Here is a 23,149-nt window from a genome sequence, read left to right on the forward strand (position 1 = left end):
ATGCTCCTCCTATTTTTCAGACCTTTTCATGCTCCTCGTATTTTTGACACCCTTTGAAGCTCTTCATATTTTACACACTTTTCGGGCTCTTCATGTCTTTGAACACAACTTCATTCTCACCTTTTTTTCACACCGTTTCATGCTCCTCATATTTTTCACACCTTTTCAGGCTCTTAATGATTTTGAACACCGTTTCATTTTCCTCCTATTTTTCAGACCGTTTCATGCTCCTCATATTTTTGACACCTTTTGAAGCGCTTCATATTATTCACATGTTTTCAGGATCTTCATGTTTTTGAACACCATTTCATGCTCCTCCTATTTTTCAGACCGTTTCATGCTCTTCATGTTTTTCAAGACCGTTTCATGCTCCTCCTATTTTTCAGACCGTTTCATGCACCTCATATTTTCACACGTTTTGAAGCTCTTCAAATTTTGCACACCTTTTCAGGCTCTTCATGTTTTTGAACACCGTTTCATGCTACTCCTATTTGACACCTTTTGAAGCTCTTCATATTTTTCACATCTTTTCATGTTCTTCATTTTTTTCAACACCGTTTCATGCTCCTCCTATTTTCTGACTGTTTCCTGCTCCTCATATTTTTGACACCTTTTCAGGCTCTTAATGACTTTGAACACCGTTTCATACTCCTCTTATTTTTCAGACAGTTTCATGCTCCTCATATATTTGACACCTTTTGAAGCTCTTCATATTTTTCACACCTTTTCGGGCTCTTCATGTTTTTGAACACCACTTCATGCGCCTCCTATTTTTCAGAGCGTTTCATGCTCCTCATATTTTTTCACCTTTTGAAGCTCTTCATATGTTTCACACATTTTCAGACCCTTCATGTTTTTCAACACCGCTTTATGCTGCACCTATTTTTCAGAACAGTTTCATGCTCCTCACATTTTTGACACTTTTTGAACCTCTTCATATTTTTCACACCTTGTCAGGCTCTTCATGTTTTTGAACACCGCTTCATGCTCCACATATTTTTAAGACCGTTTCATGCTCCTCATATTTTTCACACATTTTCAGGCTCTTCATGTTTTTGAACACCATTTCATGCTTCTCATATTTATGACACCTTTTGAAGCTCTTCATGTATTTCACTCCTCTTCAGGCTCTTCGTGGTTTTCAACAACATTACATGCTCCTCCTATTTTTCAGACCATTTCATGCTCCTCATATTTTTGACACCTTTTGAAGCTCTTCATATTTTTCACACCTTTTCAGGCTCTCCATTTTTTTCAGCACCATTTGATGCTCCTCCTATTTTCAGACTGTTTCATGCTCCTAATATTTTTCACACCTTTTCAGGCTATTCATTTTTTTCAACTCCACTTCATGCTCCTCCTATTTTTCAGACCGTTTCATGTTCCTCCTATTTGTGACACTTTTGAATCTCTTCATATATTTCACACCTTTCCAGGCTCTTCATGTTTTTCAACACCGCTTCATGCTCCTCCTATTTTTGAGACCGTATCATGCTCCTCATATTTTTGACACATTTTGAAGCTCTTCATGTTTTTCAACTCCGCTTCATGCTCCTTCTATTTTTGACACCTTTTGAAGCTCTTCATATTTTTCACACATTTTCAGGCTCTTCATGTTTTTCAACACCGTTTCATGCTCCTCCTATTTTTAAGACCGTTTCATGCTTCTTATATTTTTGACACCTTGTGAAGCTCTTCATATATTTCACACCTTTTCAGGCTCTTCATGTTTTTCAACACCGCTTCATGCTCCTCCTATTTTTCAGACCATGTCATGCTCCTCATATTTTTGACACCTTTTGAAGCTCTTCATATATTTCACACCTTTTCAGTCTCTTCATGTTTTTGAACAATGCTGCATGCTCCTACTATGTTTCAGATCGTTTCATGCTCCTCATATTTTTGACACTTTTTGAAGCTCTTCATATTTTTTACACCTTTTCAGGCTCTTCATGTTTTTCACACCTGTTCAGGCTCTTCATGTTTTGCAACACCCCTTCATGCTCTTCCTATTTTTCGGACCCTTTGAAACTCCGCCTATTTTTGACTCGTTTTTAAGTTCTTCATATTTTTCACACCATTTCAGGTTCTTCATGTTTTTGAACGCCGTTTCATGCTCCTCATATTTTTCAGACTGTTTCATGTTCCTCATATTTTTGACACCATTTGAAGCTCTTCATATATTTCACACATTTTCAGGTCCTTCATGTTTTTCACACCTTTTCAGGCTCTTCATGTTTTGCAACACCGCTTCATGCTCCTCCTATTTTTCAGACCGTTTCATGCTCTTCATATTTTTGACAGTTTTGAAGCTCTTCATGTATTTCACACCTTTTCAGGCTCTTCATGTTTTTCAACACCGCTTCTTACTCCTCCTATTCTTCAGACCTTTTCATGCTCCTCATATTTTTGACACCTTTTGAAGCTCTTCATATATTTCACACCTTTTCAGGCTCCTCATGTTTTTCAACACCGCGTCATGCTCCTCCTGTTTTTCAGACCGTTTCATGCTCCTCATATTTTTGACACCTTTTGAAGCTCTTCTTATTTTTCACACCTTTTCAGGCTTTTCATGTTTTTCAACACCGCTTCATGCTCCTCCTATTTTTCAGACCGTTTCATTCTCATTATATTATTGACAAGTTTTGAAGCTCTTCATATTTTTAACACCTTTTCAGGCTCTTCATGTTTTTGAAGACCGTTTCATGCTCCCCCTAATATTCAGAGCGTTTTATGCTCCTCATATTTTTGACACCTTTTGAAGCTCTTCATATATTTCACACCTTTTCAGGCTGTTTATGTTTTTTAACACCGCTTCATGCTGCTCCTATTTTTCAGACCGTTTCATGCTCCTCATATATTTGACACGTTTTGAAGTTCTTCATATATTTCACAACTTTTCAGGCTCTTCTTTTTATCAACACCAATTCTTGCTCCTCCTATTTTTCAGACCGTTTCATGTTCCTCATATTTTTGACAACTTTTGAAGCGCTTCATGTTTTTCACACCTTATCAGGCTCTTCACTTTTCAACACCGCTTCATGCTCCTCCTATTTTTCAGACCGTATCATGCTCCTCATACTTTTGAAAACTTTTGAAGCTCTTCATATATTTCACACCTTTTCAGGCTCTTCATGTTTTGCCACACCGTTTCATGCTCCTCCTATTTTTCAGAACGCTTCATGCTCCTCATATATTTGACTCCTTTTGAAGCTCTTCATATTATTCACACCTTTTCAGGCTCTTCATATTTTTCAACACCACTTCATGCTCTTCCTATTTTTCAAACTGTTTCATGCTCCTCCTATTTTTGACACCTTTTGAAACTCTTCATATATTTCACACCTTTTCAGGCTCTTCATGTTTTTCAACACCGCTTCATGCTCCTCCTATTTTTCAGACCGTTTCATGCTCCTTATATTTTTGACTTCTTTTAAAGCTCTTCATATATTTCACTCCTTTTTAGGCTCTTCGTGTTTTTCAACATCGTTTCATGCTCCTCCTATTTTTCAGAACGCTTCATGCTCCTCATATTTTTGACACATTTTGTAGCTCTTCATATATTTCACACCTTTTCAGGCTCTTCATGTTTTTCAACACCGCTTCATGCTCTTCCTATTTTTAAGACAGTTTCATGCGCATCATAATTTTGAAACCTTATGAAGCTCTTCATATTTTTCACACATTTTCAGTCTCTTCATGTTTTTCCACACCGTTTCAGGCTGCTCCTATTTTTCAGACCGTTTCATGCTCCTTATATAGTTGACACCTTTTGAAGCTCTTCATATTTTTCACTCCTTTTTAGGCTCTTCGTCTTATTCAACACCGTTTCATGCTCCTCCTATTTTTCAGAACGATTCATGCTCCTCATATTTTTGACACCTTTTGAAGCTCTTCATATTTTTCACACCATTTCAGGCTCTTCATGTTTCTGAACACTGTTTCATGCTCCTCATATTTTTACATGTTTTGAAACTCTTCATATTTTTCAACACCGCTTCATGCTCCTCCTATTTTTCAGACCATTTCATGCTTCTTATATTTTTGACTTCTTTTGAAGCTCTTCATATATTTCACTCCTTTTTAGGCTCTTCGTGTTTTTCAACACCGTTTCATGCTCCTCCTATTTTTCAGAACGCTTCATGCTCCTCATATTTTTGACACATTTTGTAGCTCTTCATATATTTCACACCTTTTCAGGCTCTTCATGTTTTTCAGCACCGCTTCATGCTCTTCCTATTTTTAAGACAGTTTCATGCGCATCATAATTTTGAAACCTTTTGAAGCTCTTCATATTTTTCACACATTTTCAGTCTCTTCATGGTTTTCCACACCGTTTCAGGCTGCTCCTATTTTTCAGACCGTTTCATGCTCCTTATATATTTGACACCTTTTGAAGCTCCTCATATTTTTCACTCCTTTTTAGGCTCTTCGTGTTTTTCAACACCGTTTCATGCTCCTAATATTTTTCAGACCGTTTCATGCTCCTCATATTTTTGACACCTTTTGAAGCTCTTCATATTTTTCACACCTTTTCAGGCTCTTAATGATTTTGAACACCGTTTCATTTTCCTCCTATTTTTCAGACCGTTTCATGCTCCTCATATTTTTGACACCTTTTGAAGCTCTTCATATTTTTCACACCTTTTCAGTATCTTCAAGTTTTTGAACACCGCTTCATGCTCCTCATATTATTCACACCTTCTGAAGCTCTTCATATTTTTCACACATTTTCAGGCTCTTCATGTTTTTCAACACCACTTCATGCTCCTCCTATTTTTCAGACCGTTTCATGCTCCTCATATTTTTCACAGCTTTTCAGGCTCTTAATGATTTTGAACACCGTTTAATTTTCCTCCTATTTTTCAGACCGTTTCATGCTCCTCATATTTTTCACAGCTTTTCAGGCTCTTCATGTTTTTGAACACCGTTTCATGCTCCTCCTATTTTTCATACCGTTTCATGCTCCTCATATTTTTGCCACTTCTTGAAGCTCTTCATATTTTTCACACCTGTTCAGTATCTTCAATTTTTGATAACCGCTTCATGCTTCTCATATTTTTCACACCTTCTGAAGCTCTTCATATTTTCCACACCTTTTCAGGCTCTTAATGATTTTGAACACCGTTTCATTTTCCTCCTATTTTTCAGACCGTTTCATGCTCCTCATATTTTTGACACCTTTTGAAGCGCTTCATATTTTTCACATGTTTTCAGGATCTTCATGTTTTTGAACACCATTTCATGCTCCTCCAATTTTTCAGACCGTTTCATGCTCTTCATGTTTTTCAAGACCGATTCATGCTCCTCCTATTTTTCAGACCGTTTCATGCACCTCATATTTTCACACGTTTTGAAGCTCTTCAAATTTTGCACACCTTTTCAGGCTCTTCATGTTTTTGAACACCGTTTCATGCTACTCCTATTTGACACCTTTTGAAGCTCTTCATATTTTTCACACCTTTTCATGCTCTTCATGTTTTTCAACACCGTTTCATGCTCCTCCTATTTTCTGACTGTTTCCTGCTCCTCATATTTTTGACACCTTTTCAGGCTCTTAATGACTTTGAACACCGTTTCATACTACTATTATTTTTCAGACAGTTTCATCCTCCTCATATATTTGACACCTTTTGAAGCTCTTCATATTTTTCACACCTTTTCGGGCTCTTCATGTTTTTGAACACCACTTCATGCGCCTCCTATTTTTCAGACCGTTTCATGCTCCTCATATTTTTTCACCTTTTGAAGCTCTTCATATGTTTCACACATTTTCAGACCCTTCATGTTTTTCAACACCGCTTTATGTTGCACCTATTTTTCAGAACAGTTTCATGCTCCTCATATTTTTGACACTTTTTGAACCTCTTCATATTTTTCACACCTTGTCAGGCTCTTCATGTTTTTGAACACCGCTTCATGCACCACATATTTTTAAGACCGTTTCATGCTCCTCTTTTTTTCACACATTTTCAGGCTCTTCATGTTTTTGAACACCATTTCATGCTTCTCATATTTATATCACCTTTTGAAGCTCTTCATGTATTTCACTCCTCTTCAGACTCTTCGTGGTTTTCAACAACATTACATGCTCCTCCTATTTTTCAGACCATTTCATGCTCCTCATATTTTTGACACCTTTTGAAGCTCTTCATATTTTTCAAACCTTTTCAGGCTCTCCATGTTTTTCAGCACCATTTGCTGCTCCTTCTATTTTCAGACTGTTTCATGCTCCTAATATTTTTCACACTTTTTCAGGCTATTCATTTTTTTCAACTCCACTTCATGCTCCTCCTATTTTTCAGACCGTTTCATGTTCCTCCTATTTGTGACACTTTTGAATCTCTTCATATAATTCACACCTTTCCAGGCTCTTCATGTTTTTCAACACCGCTTCATGCTCCTCCTATTTTTGAGACCGTATCATGCTCCTCATATTTTTGACACATTTTGAAGCTCTTCATGTTTTTCAACTCTGCTTCATGCTCCTTCTATTTTTGACACCTTTTGAAGCTCTTCATATTTTTCACACATTTTCAGGCTCTTCATGTTTTTCAACACCGTTTCATGCTCCTCCTATTTTTAAGACCGTTTCATGCTTCTTATATATTTGACACCTTGTGAAGCTCTTCATATATTTCACACCTTTTCAGGCTCTTCATGTTTTTCAACACCGCTTCATGCTCCTCCTATTTTTCAGACCATGTCATGCTCCTCATATTTTTGACACCTTTTGAAGCTCTTCATATATTTCACACCCTTTCAGGCTCTTCATGTTTTTGAACAATGCTGCATGCTCCTACTATGTTTCAGATCGTTTCATGCTCCTCATATTTTTGACACTTTTTGAAGCTCTTCATATTTTTTACACCTTTTCAGGCTCTTCATGTTTTTCACACCTTTTCAGGCTCTTCATGTTTTGCAACACCGCTTCATGATCGTCCTGTTTTTCAGACCGTTTCATGCTCCTCATATTATTGACAGCTTTTGAAGCTCTTCATATTTTTCACACCTTTTCAGGCTCTTCATGATTATGAACACCGTTTAATGCTCCTCCTATTTTTCAAACCGTTGCATGCTGCTCATATTGTTGACACTTTTTGAAGCTCTTTATATTTTTCACACCTTTTCAGGCTCTTCATGTTTTTCAACACCGCTTCATGCTCCTCCTATTTTTCAGACCTTTTCATGCTCCTCATATTTTTGACACCTTTTGAAGCTCTTCATATTTTTCACACCTTTTCATGCTCTTCATATTTTTCACACGTTATCAGGCTCTTCATGTTTTTCAACACCGCTTCAAGCTCCTCCTATTTTTCAGACCTTTTCATGCTCCTCATATTTTTGACACCTTTTGAAGCTCTTCATATTTTTCACACCTTTTCAGGCTCTTCAATTTTTTCCACAATGTTACAATGCTCCTCCTATTTTTCAGACAGTTTCATGCTCTTCATATTTTTCACACCTTTTGAAGCTCTTCATATTTTTCACACGTTATCAGGCTCTTCATGTTTTTCAACACCGCTTCAAGCTCCTCCTATTTTTCAGACCTTTTCATGCTCCTCATATTTTTGACACCTTTTGAAGCTCTTCATATTTTTCACACCTTTTCAGGCTCTTCAATTTTTTCAACAATGTTACAATGCTCCTCCTATTTTTCAGACCGTGTCATGCTCCTCATATTTTTGACACCTTTTGAAGCTCTTCATATTTTTCACACCTTTTGAAGCTCTTCATATATTTCACACCATTTCAGGCACTTCATGTTTTTCAACACCACTTCATGCTCCTCCTATTTTTCAGACCGTTTCACGCTCATCTCATTTTTGACACCTCTTGAAGCTTTTCATATTTTTCACACCTTTTGAAGCTCTTCATATTTTTCACAACTTTTCAGGCTCTTCATATTTTTCAACACCGCTTCATGATCGTCCTGTTTTTCAGACCGTTTCATTCTCCTCATATTATTGACAGCTTTTGAAGCTCTTCATATTTTTCACACTTTTTCAGGCTCTTCATGTTTATGAACACCGTTTCATGCTCCTCCTATTTTTCAGACCGTTTCATGCTGCTCATATTGTTGACACCTTTTGAAGCTATTCATATTTTTCACACCTTTTCAGGCTCTTCATGGTTTTGAACACCGTTTCATGCTCCTCATATTTTTCAGACCGTTTCATGCTCCTCATTTTTTTGACACCTTTTGAATCTCTTCATATATTTCACACCTTTTCAGGCTCTTCATGTTTTTGAACACAGCTTCAGGCTCTTCCTATTTTTAGACAGTTTCATGGTCCTCATATATTTCTCACCTTTTGAAGCTCTTCATATTTTTCACAACTTTTCAGGCTCTTCATATTTTTGAACACAGCTTGATGCTCCTCCTATTTTTCAGAGCGTTTCATGATCCTCATGTATTTCACAGCTTTTGAAGCTCTTCGTATTTTACACAGCTTTTCAGGATCTTCATGATTTTCAACACCACTTCATGCTCCTCCTATTTTACAGACCGTTTCATGCTCCTCATATTTTTGGCACCTTTTGAAGCTCTTCATATTTTTCACACCTTTTCATGCTCTTCATATTTTTCAACATCGTGTCATGCTCCTTCTATTTTTCACACGGTTTCAAGCTCCTCATATTTTTCACACCTTTAAAGCTCTTCATATTTTTCTCACATTTTAAGGCTCTTCATGTTTTTCAACACGGTGTCATTCTCCTCCTATTTTTCAGACCGTTTCATGTTCCTCCTATTTTTCAGATCATTTCATGCTCCTGACATTTTTGACACCTTTTGAAGCACTTCATATTTTTCACACTTTTTGAAGCTCTTCATATTTTTCACACATTTTCAGGCTCTTCATGTTTTTGAACACCGCTTCATGCTCCTCCTATTTTTCAGACCGTTTCATGTTCCTCCTATTTTTCAGATCATTTCATGCTCCTGATATTTTTCACACCTTTTGAAGCTCTTCATATTTTTCACACCTTTTGAAGCTCTTCATATTTTTCACTCCTTTTAAAGCTCTTCATGTTTTTGAACACCGCTTCATGCTCCTCCTATTTTTCAGACCGTTTCATGCTCCTCATATTTTTGACACCTTTTGAAGCTCTTCATATATTTCATACCTTCTCAGACTCTTCATGTTTTTGAACACCGCTTCATGCTCCTCCTGTTTTTCAGAATGTTTCCTGTTCCTCCTTTTTTTCAGATCATTTCATGCTCCTCATATTTTTGACTCCTTTTGAAGCTCTTCATATTTTTCACACCTTTTCAGGCTCTTCATCTTTTTCAACACCACTTCATGCTCCTCCTATTTTTCAGACCGTTTCAGGCTCCTCATATTTTTGACAGCTTTAGAATCCCTTCATAATTTTCACACCATTTCAGGCTCTTCATGTTTTTCAACACCGCTTCATGCTCCTCCTTTATTTCAGACAGTTTCATTCTCCTCCCATTTTTCACACCTTTTGAAGCTCTTATTATATTTCACACCTTTTCAAGCTCGTCATGTTTTTGAACACTGCTTCATTCTCCTCCTCTTTTTCTGACCGTTTCATGGTCCTCGTATTTTTGACACCTTTTGAAGCTCTTCATATTTTTCACACCTTTTCAGGCTCTTCATGTTTTTGAACACCGCTTCATGCTCCTCCTATTTTTCAGACCGTTTCATGCTCCTCATATTTTTGACATCTTTTGAAACTCTTCATATATTTCACGCCGTTTAAAGCTGTTCACGTTTTTGAACACCGGTTCATTCTCCTCCTATTTTTCAGACCGTTTCATGCTCCTCATGTATTTCACACCTTTTTAAGCTCTTCATATATTTCACACCTTTCCAGCCTCTTCATGTTTTTGAACATCGTTTCCTGCTCCTCTTATTTTTCAGACCGTTTCATGCCCCTCATGTATTTCACACTTTTGAAACTCTTCATATTTTTCACACCTTTCCAACCTCTTCATGTTTTTGAACATCGTTTCCTGCTCCTCTTATTTTTCAGACCGTTTCATGCTCCTCATATTTCTGTCACATTTTGAAGCTCTTTATATTTTTCACACCTTTTCAGGCTCTTCATGTTTTTGAACAACGTTTCATGCTCCTCCTATTTTTCAGACATTTTCATGCTCCTCATATTTTTGACTCCTTTTGAAGCTCTTCATATTTTTCACAGCTTTTCAGGCTCTTCATGTTTTTCAACACCGCTTCATGCTCCACCTATTTTTCAGACCTTTCATGCTCCTCATATTTTTGACTCCTTTGAAGCTCTTCATATTATTCACACCTTTTCATGCTCTTCATGTTTTTCAACACTGCTTCAAAATCCTCCTATTTTTCATACCGTTTCATGCTCCTCATATTTTTGACACCTTTTGAAGCTCTTCATATTTTTCACACCTTTTCAGGGTCTTCATGTTTTTCAACACCACTTCATGCTCCTCCTATTTTTCAGACTGTTTCATTCTCATCTCATTTTTGACAGCTTTTGAAGCTCTTCATATTTTTCACAACTTTTGAAGCTGTTCAAGTTTTTGAACACCGGTTCATTCTCCTCCTATTTTTCAGACCGTTTTATGCTCCTCATATTTTTGACACCTTTTGAAGCTCTTCATATTTTTCACACCTTTTCAGGCTCTTCATGTTTTTCAACACCGCTTCCTGGTCCTCCTATTTTTCAGACCGTTTCATGCTCACATATTTTGACACGTTTGAAGCTCTTCATAATTTTCACACCTTTTCTGTTTCGTCATGTTTTTCAACACCGCTTCATGGTCCTCCTATTTTTCAGGCTGTTTCATGCTCCTCTTGTATTTCACACCTTTGGAAGCTCTTCATATTTTTCACACCTTTTCATGCTCTTCATGTTTTTGAACATCGCTGCAATCCTCCTCCTATTCTTCAGACCGTTTCATGCTCCTCATATTTTTCACACCTTTTGAAGCTCTTCATATTTTTCACACCATTTCAGGCTCTTCATATTTTTCAACACCCCTTCATGCTCCTCCGTATTTTAAGACCGTTTCATGCTCCTCATATTTCTGACACATTTTGAAGCTCCTCATATTTTTCACACTTTTTGAAGCTCTTCATATATTTCACACTTTTTCAGTATCTTCATGTTTTCAACACCACTTCATGCTCCTCCTATTTTTCAGACTGTTTCATGCTCATCCTATTTTTTAGACTGTTCCATGCACCTCTTATTATTGACACCTTTTGAAGCTCTTCGTATTTTACACACCTTTTCAGGCTCTTCATGTTTTTCAACACTGCTTCATTATCCTCCTATTTTTAAGACAGTTTCATGCTCCTCTCACTTCTGAAACCTTTTGAAGCGCTTCATATATTTGAAACATTTTCAGGCTCTTCATGTTTTTCAACACTACTTCATGCTCCTCATATTTTTCAGACCGTTTCATGCTCCTCATATTTTTGACACCTTTTGAAGCTCTTCATATTTTTCACACCTTTTCATGCTCTTCATGTTTTTGAACAATGCTACAATCCTCCTCCTATTCTTCAGACCGTTTCATGCTCCACATATTTTTCACAACTTTTGAGCTCTTCATATTTTTCACACCTTTTCAGGCTCTTAAATTTTTGAACATCGTTTCATGCTCCTCCTATTTTTCAGACCGTTTCAAGCTCCTCATATTTTGGACCCCTTTGAATCTCTTCATATTTTGCACACCTTTTGAAGCTCTTCATATTTATCACAACTTTTCTGTTTCGTCATGTTTTTCAACTCCGCTTCATGCTCCTCCTATTTTTCAGGCTGTTTCATGCTCCTCTTGTATTTCACACCTTTGGAAGCTCTTCATATTTTTCACACCTGTTCAGGCTCTTCATGTTTTTCTACACCACTTCATGCTTCTCCTATTTTTCACCCCGTTTCATGCTCCTCATGTATTTCACACCTTTTGAAGCTCTTTATATTTTTCACACCTTTTCAGGCTCTTCATGTTTTTCAACACCACTTCATGCTCCTCCCATTTTTCAGACCGTTTCATGCGTCTCATATTTTTCATACCTTTAGAAGCTCTTCATATTTTTCACACCTTTTCAGGCTCTTCATGTTTTTCAACACAGCTTCATGCTCCTCCTATTTTTCAGGCCGTTTCATGCTCCTCATAATTTTGACACCTTTTGAAGCTCTTCATATATTTCACACCTATTCAGGCTCTTCATGTTTTTCACACCTTTTCAGGCTTTTCATTTTTTTCAACACCACTTCATGCTCCTCCTATTTTTCAGACCGTTTCATGCTCCTCATATTTTTGACACCTTTTGAAGCTCTTCATATTTTTCACACCTTTTCAGGCTCTTCATGTTTTTGAACACCGATTCATGCTCCTCTTATTTTTCACACCGTTTCATTCTCATCTCATATTTGACACCTTTTGAAGCTCTTCATATTTTTCACACATTTTCAGGCTCTTCATGTTTTTCAGCACCGTTTTATGATCCTCCTATTTTTAAGAACCTCTCATGCTCATCTCATTTTTGACAGCTTTTGAAGCTTTTCATATTTTTCACAAATTTTCAGGCTCCTCATGTTTTTGAACCCCGCTTCATGATCCTCTTATTTTTCAGAGAGTTTCATGCTCCTCATGCATTTCACACCTTTTGAAGATATTCGTATTTTTCACCCCTTTTCAGGCTCTTCATGTTTTTCCACACCACTTCATGCTTCTCCTATTTTTCAGCCCGTTTCATGCTCCTCATGTATTTCACACCTTTTGAAGCTCTTCATATTTTTCACACCTTTTCAGGCTCTTCATGTATTTGAACACCGCTTCATGCTCCTCCTATATTTCAGACCGTTTCTTCCTCCTCATATTTTTGACACTTTTTGAAGCTCTTCATATTTTTCACACCTTTTCAGGTTTCCCATGTTTTTGAACCCCGCTTCATGATCCTCCTATTTTTCAGACCGTTTCATGCTCCTCGTATTTTTGACACCTTTTGAAGCACTTCATATTTTTCAAACCTTTTCAGGCTCTTCATGTTTTTCAACACCACTTCATGCTCCTCCTATTTTTCAGAACGTTTCATGCTCCTCATATTTTTGATACCTTTTGAAGCTCTTCATATTTTTCACACATTTTCAGGCTCTTCATATTTTTGAACACTGCTTCATGCTCCTCCTATTTTTCAGACTGTTTCATGCTCCTCGTATTTTTGACACCTTTTGAAGCTCTTCATATTTTTCACACATTTTCTGGCTCTTCATGTTTTTGAACACCACTTCATGCTCCTCCTATTTTTCAGAGAATTTCATTCTCCTCATGTATTTCACACCTTTTGAAGCTCTTCATATTTTTCACACTTTTTCAGGCTCTTCATGTTTTTCAACACTGATTCATGCTACTCCTATTTTTCAGATGGTTACATGCTCATCTAATATTTGACACCTTTTAAAGCTCTTCATATTTTTCACACCTTTTGAAGCTCTTCATATTTTTAACACGTTTTCAGGCTCTTCATGTTTTTCAACACCGCTTCATGCTCCTCCTGTATTTAAAACCGTATCATGCTCCTCATATTTTTGACACCTTTTGAAGCTCTTCATATATTTCACACCATTTCAGGCTCTTCATATTTTTGAACACCGCTTCATGCTCCTCCTAATTTTCAGACCTTTTCATGCTCCATATATATTTGACACCTTTGGAAGCTTTTCATATTTTTCACACCTTTTCATGCTCTTAATGTTTTTGAACACCATTTCATGCTCCTCCTATTTTGCAGACCGTTTCATTCTCCTCATATTTTTGACACCTTTTGAAGCTCTTCACATTTTTCACACCTTTTCAGGCTCTTCATGATTTTCAACACCGCTTCATTCTCCTCCTATTTTTCAGACCGTTTCATGCTCGTCTCATTTTTGACACCTTTTGAACCTGTTCATATTTTTCACTCCTTTTGAAGCTCTTCATATGTTTCACATTTTTGAAACTCTTCCTAATTTTCACACCTTTTGAAGCTCTTCATGTTTTTCAAAACCGCTTCATGCTCCTCCTATTTTTCAGACCGTTTCATGCTCCTCGTATTTTTCACACCTTTTGAAGCTCTTCATATTTTTCTTACCTTTTCAGGCTCTCCGTATTTTGAACACCGCTTCATGCTCGTCCAATTTTTCAGACCGTTTCATGCTCCTCCAATTTTTCAGACCCTTTCATGCTCCTGCTATTTTTCAGACCGTTTCATGCTTCTCCTATTTTTGAGACCGTTTCATGCTCCTCATATTTTTGACACCTTTTGAAGCTCTTCATATTTTTCACACCATTTCTGGCTCTTCATGTTTTTGAACACCGCTTCATGCTCCTCCAATTTTTCAGACCGTTTCATGCTCATCCTATTTTTTAGACTGTTCCATGCACCTCTTATTATTGACACCTTTCGAAGCTCTTCATATTTTTCACACCTTTTCAGGCTCTTCATGTTTCTCAACACCGCTTCATGCTCCTCCTATTTTTCAGACCGTTTCATTCTCCTCATATTTTTCACACCTTTTGAAGCTCTTCATATTTTTCACACCTTTTCAGCCTCTTCATGTTTTTCTACACCGCTTCATGCTCCTCCTATTTTTCAGACCGTTTCATGCTCCTCCTATTTTTCACACCTTTTGAAGCTCTTCATATTTTTCACACCTTTTCAACTTCTTCATGTTTTTCAACACCGCTTCATGCTGCTCCTATTTTTCAGACCTTTTCATGCTCCTCATATTTTTGACACCTTTTGAAGCTCTTCATATTTTTCACACCTTTTCAGCCTCTTCAAGTTTTTGAACAATGTTACAATGCTCCTCCTATTTTTCAGACTGTTTCATGCTCCTCATATTTTTGACACCTTTTGAAGCTCTTCATATATTTCACACCTTTTGAAGCTCTTCATATATTTCACACTTTTTCAGGCTCTTCATGTTTCTCAACACCGCTTCATGCTCCTCCTATTTTTCAGACCGTTTCATGCTCCTCATATTTTTCACACCTTTTGAAGCTCTTCATATTTTTCACACCATTTCAGCCTCTTCATGTTTTTCCACACCGCTTCATGCTCCTCCTATTTTTCAGACCGTTTCATGCTCCTCATATTTTTGACAGCTTTTGAAGCTCTTCATATTTTTCACACCATTTCAGGCTCTTCAAGTTTTTGAACAACGCTACAATGCTCCTCCTATTTTTCAGACCGTTTCATGCTCCTCATATTTTTGAAACCTTTTGAAGCTGTTCATATTTTTCACATCTCTTCAGGCTCTTCATGTTTTTCAAAACCGCTTCATGCTCCTCATATTTTTCAGACCGTTTCATGCTCCCATATTTTTGACACCTTTTGAAGCTCTTCATATTTTTCACACCTTTTCAGGCTCTTCATGTTTTTCAACACCACTTCATGCTCCTCCTATTTTTCAGACCGTTTCATTCTCCTCATAATTTTCACATCTTTTTCAGGCTCTTCATTTTTTTCAACACCACTTCATGCTCCTCCTATTTTTCAGACCGTTTCATTCTCCTCATAATTTTCACACCTTTTTCAGGCTCTTCATTTATTTCAACACCACTTCATGCTCCTCCTATTTTTCAGACTGTTTCATGCTCCTCGTATTTTTGACACCTTTTGAAGCTCTTCATATTTTTCACACATTTTCTGGCTCTTCATGTTTTTGAACACCACTTCATGCTCCTCCTATTTTTCAGAGAATTTCATTCTCCTCATGTATTTCACACCTTTTGAAGCTCTTCATATGTTTCACACCTTTTCAGGCTCTTCATGTTTTTCACACCTTTTCAGGCTTTTCATTTTTTTCAACACCACTTCATGCTCCTCCTATTTTTCAGACCGTTTCATGCTCCTCATATTTTTGACACCTTTTGAAGCTCTTCATATTTTTCACACCTTTTCAGGCTCTTCATGTTTTTGAACAGCGATTCATGCTCCTCTTATTTTTCACACCGTTTCATTCTCATCTCATATTTGACACCTTTTGAAGCTCTTCATATTTTTCACACATTTTCAGGCTCTTCATGTTTTTCAGCACCGTTTTATGATCCTCCTATTTTTAAGAACCTCTCATGCTCATCTCATTTTTGACAGCTTTTGAAGCTTTTCATATTTTTCACAAATTTTCAGGCTCCTCATGTTTTTGAACCCCGCTTCATGATCCTCTTATTTTTCAGAGAGTTTCATGCTCCTCATGCATTTCACACCTTTTGAAGATATTCGTATTTTTCACCCCTTTTCAGGCTCTTCATGTTTTTCCACACCACTTCATGCTTCTCCTATTTTTCAGCCCGTTTCATGCTCCTCATGTATTTCACACCTTTTGAAGCTCTTCATATTTTTCACACCTTTTCAGGCTCTTCATGTATTTGAACACCGCTTCATGCTCCTCCTATATTTCAGACCGTTTCTTCCTCCTCATATTTTTGACACTTTTTGAAGCTCTTCATATTTTTCACACCTTTTCAGGTTTCCCATGTTTTTGAACCCCGCTTCATGATCCTCCTATTTTTCAGACCGTTTCATGCTCCTCGTATTTTTGACACCTTTTGAAGCACTTCATATTTTTCAAACCTTTTCAGGCTCTTCATGTTTTTCAACACCACTTCATGCTCCTCCTATTTTTCAGAACGTTTCATGCTCCTCATATTTTTGATACCTTTTGAAGCTCTTCATATTTTTCACACATTTTCAGGCTCTTCATATTTTTGAACACTGCTTCATGCTCCTCCTATTTTTCAGACTGTTTCATGCTCCTCGTATTTTTGACACCTTTTGAAGCTCTTCATATTTTTCACACATTTTCTGGCTCTTCATGTTTTTGAACACCACTTCATGCTCCTCCTATTTTTCAGAGAATTTCATTCTCCTCATGTATTTCACACCTTTTGAAGCTCTTCATATTTTTCACACTTTTTCAGGCTCTTCATGTTTTTCAACACTGATTCATGCTACTCCTATTTTTCAGATGGTTACATGCTCATCTAATATTTGACACCTTTTAAAGCTCTTCATATTTTTCACACCTTTTGAAGCTCTTCATATTTTTAACACGTTTTCAGGCTCTTCATGTTTTTCAACACCGCTTCATGCTCCTCCTATATTTAAAACCGTATCATGCTCCTCATATTTTTGACACCTTTTGAAGCTCTTCATATATTTCACACCTTTTCAGGCTCTTCATATTTTTGAACACCGCTTCATGCTCCTCCTAATTTTCAGACCTTTTCATGCTCCATATATATTTGACACCTTTGGAAGCTTTTCATATTTTTCACACCTTTTCATGCTCTTAATGTTTTTGAACACCATTTCATGCTCCTCCTATTTTGCAGACCGTTTCATTCTCCTCATATTTTTGACACCTTTTGAAGCTCTTCACATTTTTCACACCTTTTCAGGCTCTTCATGATTTTCAACACCGCTTCATTCTCCTCCTATTTTTCAGACCGTTTCATGCTCGTCTCATTTTTGACACCTTTTGAAGCTGTTCATATTTTTCACTCCTTTTGAAGCTCTTCATATTTTTCACATTTTGAAACTCTTCCTAATTTTCACACCTTTTGAAGCTCTTCATGTTTTTCAAAACCGCTTCATGCTCCTCCTATTTTTCAGACCGTTTCATGCTCCTCGTATTTTTCACACCTTTTGAAGCTCTTCATATTTTTCTTACCTTTTCAGGCTCTCCGTATTTTTGAACACCGCTTCATGCTCCTCCAATTTTTCAGACCGTTTCATGCTCCTCCAATTTTTCAGACCCTTTCATGCTCCTGCTATTTTTCAGACCAATTCATGCTTCTCCTATTTTTGAGACCGTTTCATGCTCCCATATTTTTGACACCTTTTGAAGCTCTTCATATTTTTCACACCTTTTCAGGCTCTTCATGTTTTTCAACACCACTTCATGCTCCTCCTATTTTTCAGACCGTTTCATGCTCCTGATATTTTTGACAATTTTAGAAGCTCTTCATGTTTTTCACCACCGCTTCATGCTCCTCCTATTTTTCAGACCGTTTCATGCTCCTCGTATTATTGACACCTTTTGAAGCTCTTCATATTTTCACGTTTTTGAAGCTCTTCATATTTTTCACACCTTTTCAGGCACTTCATGTTTTTGAACACCTTTCATGCACCTCCTATTTTTCAGACCTTTTCATGCTCCTCATATTTTTGACAGCTTTTGAAGCTCTTCATTTTTTTCACACCTTTTGAAACTCTTCAAATATTTCACACCTTTTCAGGCTCTTCATTTTTTCAACACCACTTTATTCTACTCCTATTTTTCAGACCTTTTCTTGCTCATCTAATTTTTGACACCTTTTGAAGCTCTTCATATTTTTCACACCTTTTGAAGCTCTTCATATTTTTCACACCATTTCTGGCTCTTCATGTTTTTGAACACCGCTTCATGCTCCTCCAATTTTTCAGACCGTTTCATGCTCATCCTATTTTTTAGACTGTTCCATGCACCTCTTATTATTGACACCTTTTGAAGCTCTTCACATTTTTCACACCTTTTCAACTTCTTCATGTTTTTCTACACCGCTTCATGCTGCTCCTATTTTTCAGACCTTTTCATGCTCCTCATATTTTTGACACCTTTTGAAGCTCTTCATATTTTTCACACCTTTTCAGGCTCTTCAAGTTTTTGAACAATGTTAAAATGCTCCTCCTATTTTTCAGACTGTTTCATGCTCCTCATATTTTTGACACCTTTTGAAGCTCTTCATATATTTCACACCTTTTGAAGCTCTTCATATATTTCACACTTTTTCAGGCTCTTCATGTTTCTCAACACCGCTTCATGCTCCTCCTATTTTTCAGACCGTTTCATGCTCCTCATATTTTTGACAGCTTTTGAAGCTCTTCATATTTTTCACACCATTTCAGGCTCTTCAAGTTTTTGAACAACGCTACAATGCTCCTCCTATTTTTCAGACCGTTTCATGCTCCTAATATTTTTGAAACCTTTTGAAGCTGTTCATATTTTTCACATCTTTTCAGGCTCTTCATGTTTTTCAACACCGCTTCATGCTCCTCCTATTTTTCAGAACGTTTCATGCTCCCATATTTTTGACACCTTTTGAAGCTCTTCATATTTTTCACACCTTTTCAGGCTCTTCATGTTTTTCAACACCACTTCATGCTCCTCCTAGTTTTCATACCGTTTCATGCTCCTGATATTTTTGACAATTTTAGAAGCTCTTCATATTTTTCAACACCACTTCATGCTCCTCCTATTTTTCAGACCGTTTCGTGCTCCACATATTTTTGACACCTTTTGAAGCTCTTCATATATTTCGCACCTTTTCAGGCTCTTCATGTTTTTGAACACCACTTCATGCTCCTCCTATGTTTCAGACCTTTTCATGCTCCTCCTATTTTTCAGAGCGTTTCATTCTCCTCATAATTTTCACACCTTCTTCAGGCTCTTCATTTTTTTCAACACCACTTCATGCTCCTCCTATTTTTCAGACCGTTTCATGCTCCTCCTATTTTGCAGACCGTTTCATTCTCCTCATATTTTTGACACCTTTTGAAGCTCTTCACATTTTTCACACCTTTTCAGGCTCTTCATGATTTTCAACACCGCTTCATTCTCCTCCTATTTTTCAGACCGTTTCATGCTCGTCTCATTTTTGACACCTTTTGAAGCTGTTCATATTTTTCACTCCTTTTGAAGCTCTTCATATTTTTCACATTTTGAAACTCTTCCTAATTTTCACACCTTTTGAAGCTCTTCATGTTTTTCAAAACCGCTTCATGCTCCTCCTATTTTTCAGACCGTTTCATGCTCCTCGTATTTTTCACACCTTTTGAAGCTCTTCATATTTTTCTTACCTTTTCAGGCTCTCCGTATTTTTGAACACCGCTTCATGCTCCTCCAATTTTTCAGACCGTTTCATGCTCCTCCAATTTTTCAGACCCTTTCATGCTCCTGCTATTTTTCAGACCAATTCATGCTTCTCCTATTTTTGAGACCGTTTCATGCTCCCATATTTTTGACACCTTTTGAAGCTCTTCATATTTTTCACACCTTTTCAGGCTCTTCATGTTTTTCAACACCACTTCATGCTCCTCCTATTTTTCAGACCGTTTCATGCTCCTGATATTTTTGACAATTTTAGAAGCTCTTCATGTTTTTCACCACCGCTTCATGCTCCTCCTATTTTTCAGACCGTTTCATGCTCCTCGTATTATTGACACCTTTTGAAGCTCTTCATATTTTCACGTTTTTGAAGCTCTTCATATTTTTCACACCTTTTCAGGCACTTCATGTTTTTGAACACCTTTCATGCACCTCCTATTTTTCAGACCTTTTCATGCTCCTCATATTTTTGACAGCTTTTGAAGCTCTTCATTTTTTTCACACCTTTTGAAACTCTTCAAATATTTCACACCTTTTCAGGCTCTTCATTTTTTCAACACCACTTTATTCTACTCCTATTTTTCAGACCTTTTCTTGCTCATCTAATTTTTGACACCTTTTGAAGCTCTTCATATTTTTCACACCTTTTGAAGCTCTTCATATTTTTCACACCATTTCTGGCTCTTCATGTTTTTGAACACCGCTTCATGCTCCTCCAATTTTTCAGACCGTTTCATGCTCATCCTATTTTTTAGACTGTTCCATGCACCTCTTATTATTGACACCTTTTGAAGCTCTTCACATTTTTCACACCTTTTCAACTTCTTCATGTTTTTCTACACCGCTTCATGCTGCTCCTATTTTTCAGACCTTTTCATGCTCCTCATATTTTTGACACCTTTTGAAGCTCTTCATATTTTTCACACCTTTTCAGGCTCTTCAAGTTTTTGAACAATGTTAAAATGCTCCTCCTATTTTTCAGACTGTTTCATGCTCCTCATATTTTTGACACCTTTTGAAGCTCTTCATATATTTCACACCTTTTGAAGCTCTTCATATATTTCACACTTTTTCAGGCTCTTCATGTTTCTCAACACCGCTTCATGCTCCTCCTATTTTTCAGACCGTTTCATGCTCCTCATATTTTTGACAGCTTTTGAAGCTCTTCATATTTTTCACACCATTTCAGGCTCTTCAAGTTTTTGAACAACGCTACAATGCTCCTCCTATTTTTCAGACCGTTTCATGCTCCTAATATTTTTGAAACCTTTTGAAGCTGTTCATATTTTTCACATCTTTTCAGGCTCTTCATGTTTTTCAACACCGCTTCATGCTCCTCCTATTTTTCAGAACGTTTCATGCTCCCATATTTTTGACACCTTTTGAAGCTCTTCATATTTTTCACACCTTTTCAGGCTCTTCATGTTTTTCAACACCACTTCATGCTCCTCCTAGTTTTCATACCGTTTCATGCTCCTGATATTTTTGACAATTTTAGAAGCTCTTCATATTTTTCAACACCACTTCATGCTCCTCCTATTTTTCAGACCGTTTCGTGCTCCACATATTTTTGACACCTTTTGAAGCTCTTCATATATTTCGCACCTTTTCAGGCTCTTCATGTTTTTGAACACCACTTCATGCTCCTCCTATGTTTCAGACCTTTTCATGCTCCTCCTATTTTTCAGAGCGTTTCATTCTCCTCATAATTTTCACACCTTCTTCAGGCTCTTCATTTTTTTCAACACCACTTCATGCTCCTCCTATTTTTCAGACCGTTTCATGCTCCTCCTATTTTTCAGACCGTTTCATACTCCTCATAATTTTCACACCTTTTTCAGGCTCTTCATTTTTTTCAACACCACTTCATGCTTCTCCTATTTTTCAGACCGTTTCTTGCTCCTCATATTTTTGAACACCGTTTAATGCTCCTCCTATTTATCAGGCCATTTCTTGCTCCTCATATTTTTGACACGTTCTGAAGCTCTTCATATTTTTCACACCTTTCCATGCTCTTCATGTTTTTGAACACCACTTCATGCTCCTCCTATTTTTCAGACCGTTTCATGTTCCTCATGTATTTCACACATTTTGAAGCTCTTCCTATTTTACACACCTTTTCAGGCTCTTCATGATTTTCAACACCACTTCCTGCTCCTCCTATTTTTCAGACCATTTCATGCTCCTCGTATTTTTCACACCTTTTGAAGCTCTTCATATTTTTCACACCTGTTCAGGCTCTTCATGTTTTTCTACACCGCTTCATGCTCCTCCTGTTTTTCAGACCGTTCCATGCTCCTCATATTTTTGACAGCTTTTGAAGCTCTTCATATTTTTCACACCATTTCAGGGTCTTCAAGTTTTTGAACAACGCTACAATGCTCCTCCTATTTTTCAGACCGTTTCATGCTCCTCATATTTTTAAAACCTTTTGAAGCTCTTCATATTTTTCACACCTTTTCAGGCTCCTCATGTTTTTGAACACCGTTTTATGCTCCTAATATTTTTCAGACCGTTTCATGCTCCTCATATTTTTGAAACCTTTTGAAGCTCTTCATATTTTTCACACCTTTTCAGGCTCTTCATGTTTTTCAACACCGCTTCATGCTCCTCCTATTTTTCAGACCGTTTCATGCACCTCATATTTTTGACACCTTTTGAAGCTCTTCATATTTTTCACACCTTCTCAGGCTCTTCATGTTTTTCAACACCACTTCATGCTCCTCCTATTTTTCAGACCGTTTCATGCTCCTCATATATTTGACAACTTTTGAAGCTCTTCATATTTTTCACACCTTTTCAGGCTCTTCATGTTTTTCAACACCGTTTCATGCTGCTCCTATTTTTCACACCTTTTCATGCTCCTCATATTTTTGACACCTTTTGAAGCTCTTCATATATTTCACACCTTTTGAAGCTCTTCATATATTTCACACTTTTTGAACCTCTTCATGTTTTTCAACACCACTTCATGCTTCTCCTATTTCTCAGACCGTTTCATGCTCATCTCATTTTTGACAACTTTTAAAGCTCTTCATATTTTTCACACCTTTTGAAGCTCTTCATATTTTTCACACCTTTTCAGGCTCTTCATGATTTTCCACACCACTTCATGCTTCTCCTTTTTTTCAGCCCGTTTCATGCTCCCCATGTATTTCACACCTTTTGAAGCTCTTCATATTTTTCACACCTTTCCATGCTCTTCATGTTTTTCAACACCGCTTCATGCTCCTCCTATTTTTCAGACCGTTTCATGCTCCTCATATTTTTCACACCT

This window comes from Dama dama, chromosome 12 (genome assembly GCF_033118175.1).
Source record: "Dama dama isolate Ldn47 chromosome 12, ASM3311817v1, whole genome shotgun sequence".
Taxonomy (NCBI): Eukaryota; Metazoa; Chordata; class Mammalia; order Artiodactyla; family Cervidae; genus Dama; species Dama dama.